This window comes from Ictalurus furcatus, chromosome 3 (assembly GCF_023375685.1).
Source record: "Ictalurus furcatus strain D&B chromosome 3, Billie_1.0, whole genome shotgun sequence".
Classification (NCBI taxonomy): Eukaryota; Metazoa; Chordata; class Actinopteri; order Siluriformes; family Ictaluridae; genus Ictalurus; species Ictalurus furcatus.
The window spans coordinates 38018187-38021758 of record NC_071257.1 but is presented as its reverse complement, the minus strand read 5'-3'; positions in this window follow the sequence as shown (position 1 = coordinate 38021758).

Genomic DNA, 3572 nt, shown 5'->3' with positions numbered 1-3572 from the left:
CTAACGCCGGGGACACACACACAATAAAAATAGGCCTAGACATAGTTCAGGTACTCACCCACAGAGCCACTACTCTTTCCGGGCGAGCGTCGGGCGTTGGTGCAGCAGAAGTGAAGTCTAGCCGTTGCCAAGTGAAGCCGCCGTTCCTCTGGACCCTGCCGATGAGCATAGGTGAGATGAGACTGAACGTTCACTTAGAAACGCCAACAAACTGGACATGCTCTTCTCCATGACATCTTGCTTGCTGCTCTGCGAGCAGTGCCGCTAGAGCGGGCGCTTATATAGGCAGCCAATTAAGAGCAGTCAATCAGGAGGGCACTCCAATTAGAGCCTGCAAGCGAACCTAGTAGGAACCACCCTGCAGCAAAAAAACAAAAACAAACACCCTGCAGCAAAATAACGCAGCCTATTTGGGATGTTTAATCGCTTAAAATGTGCTCTAAAAAGCTACTATGGTGGAATAGGTTACATATTTATGAATAGCAATGTTTCAGGCATGTGCTCTTGCTATTTAGGGACGTTCCTATAATTTACCAGCAAAAATCAGAAAACTTTTCCAAAAATACTCCCAGGTCTACATTAAATCTATACCCACGAGGACACGACTTAAAATGGTGGGGGGGGGGGGGGGGGGCACTCAAAGCACATGCATGCCCACTGATAGAGCACATAGAATGGGGAAAAAATCTGAAAAAGCCCCAGAAAATAGAGGCCCACTCACAGCACATGCATGCCCACTAACAGAGCACTTAGAATGGGGGAAAAAATCTGAAAAAGCCCCAGAAAAATACAGGCCCACTCACAGCACATGCATGCCCAATAACAGAGCACTTTAAAAGGGGAAAAAATCTGAAAAAGCCCCAGAAAATGGAGGCCCACTCTTAGCACATGCATGCCCACTAACAGAGCACTTAGAATGGGGAAAAATTCTGGGAAAAGCCCCAGAAAAATACAGGCCCACCTTAGCACATGCATGCCTACTAACAGAGCACGTAGAATGGGGAAAAAATCTGAAAAAGCCCCAGAAAATAGAGGCCCACTCTTAGCACATGGATGCCCACTAACAGAGCACTTTATTTTTCTGGGGTTTTTTCCCCCTTTTAGAGGTCCACTCACAGCACGTGCATTCCCACTAACAGAGCACTTATAATGGGGCAAAAATCTGAAAAAGCCCCAGAAAAATATAGGCCCACTCACAGCACATGCATTCCCACTAACAGAACACTTATAATGGGGAAAAAATCTGGGAAAAGCCCCAGAAAAATACAGGCCCACTCACAGCACATGCATTCCCACTAACAGAGCACTTATAATGGGGAAAAATCTGAAAAAGCCCCAGAAAAATACAGGCCCACTCACAGCACATGCATTCCCACTAACAGAACACTTATAATGGGGAAAAAATCTGAAAAAGCCCCAGAAAATAGAGGCCCACTCTTAGGGACTCTTGGGGACTTAGAAAATTTTTTAAACTTTTTCAGTTATACCAGAGGGTCAGCCCATGGTATAACTGGGACTTGGAAAATTTTTCTAAGTTTTCACAGCCCATGGTACTGTATAACTGGTTATCAAGAGTCACCAAAGCAGCCATGGGGCCCGAGACCCCAGGTGAAACCAACACGCTGGCTAGATCGGGAAACATTCCAGGAACAGAACCGCTGTGGAGATTGAATTTTTAAATAAGTATTTTGCCCAATTTCAAGCGTTTTTCCACGGCTTAAAAAGGCCGAAGTCAGAGAACGTATTTAAGCTCAGAAATCGCTGCGACACCCATTTTAAACACAAAACTTCACACATGTAATTGTTTATGAATGGATTTATGACAGATTTCCGCGGGTGCTCTTCATTCAGATTCCTCCCCAAGTTTCTTGCGGGTGCTCGCGAGAGAATTACCGCGGAAAACTGTTAAAAAATTTTAAAATGATCCAAGCGAAACCAACACGCTGGCCAGATCGGGAAACATTCCAGGAACAGAACCGCTGTGGAGATTTAATTTTTAAATAATTATTTTGCCCGATATCGAGCATTTTTCGGCTTAAAAAGGCAGAAGTCAGAGCGTGTATTTAAGATTAGCAATCGCTGCGACACCCATTTACACCTCAAAACTTCACACATGTATTTTTTATGAATGGATTAAAGACTTATTTCAAGTTCAAGTTCAATCACACACACCACACCCTGTCTACATAAGCACACCTTGGGTGACACTTGTGGTGGGGGGATAAATATATATATATATATATATATATAAACAAACACACACAATAATCATGTTTTAACAGATTTTCCCCCCTTTAAACTGTAGGGTTGGGGTTAGGGTTATACTTAAGCTAAGTTAGGCCTCCCAGCCAGCTCCATCAAACCCCTTCAGATGATTCAGAATGCTGCAGCACGCCTCTTCTTCAACCAGCCCAAGAGAACCCATGTCACACCCCTCTTCATCTCCCTCCACTGGCTTCCTGTAGCTGCTCGCATCAAGTTCAAGGCCTTGATGCTCACCTACAAGACCTTGTCAGGAACAGCACCCTCCTACCTCAACTCTCTCCTGAAGGCCTACATTCCCTCTCGCAATCTGCGATCGATTAGCGACCGACGTTTAGCAGTTCCAACTCAGTGTGGCGCGAGGTCCCTTTCCAGAACCTTCACACTAACTGTTCCTCAGTGGTGGAATGCACTTCCAATCTCAATCCGGACCGCAGAATCTCTCACCATCTTCGAAAAACAGCTAAAGACCCACCTCTTCCACGAACACCTAGCCAACTCATAATAAAAGAAATAAATAAATATTTTTTAAAAATTATAAATAAATTGCACTTACACCTCTACTCTGCACTTTGCTTCTTCTGGAATTCAATTAATGGATCTTGTATGGTAGCACTACTTGTATTGTTCTCTGCTTGATATATCGCTTTGCTTGTATCTTTCTCATTTGTAAGTCGCTTTGGATAAAAGCGTCTGCTAAGTGAATAAATGTAAATGTAAATGTAAAACGCCTAACCAGACGTGCCTAACCCGCATAAAATAAATAAATTAATCATAAAATCACGGCCGAGACCATCATCAAAGCCTGAATCAGGAGTAACAACTTAGGCCCAAATGACTTCTACACTCAACTACAGATATAGAAGAAAGCCCAACTTCAGGTGGAATTCCAGCCAAATATCACCAGCAAAAGCCTCACTCAGGAGTAATCACTTAGATCTTAGTCTTCTACACTCAACTGCGAATAAAAGAAGAAAGCCCAACTTCAGGTAAAATTATAGCCAAATATCATCAGCAAAGCCTCACTCAGGAGCAATAACCTAGACCTAAACGACTTCTACACTCAACTATGGATAGAAGAAGAAAGCCCAACTTCAGGTAAAATTATAGCCAAATATCGTCAACAAAGCCTCACTCAGGAGTAACAACCTAGAGCTAAATAGCTTCTACACTCAACTGCAGATAAAAGAAGAAAGCCCAACTTCCGGTAGAATTACTACAGTCCAATATCATCAGCAAAGCCTCAATCATGAGTAACATCTTAACCACAGACAACTAAATACCACTTCCAACTGAATTGGTGGAACATG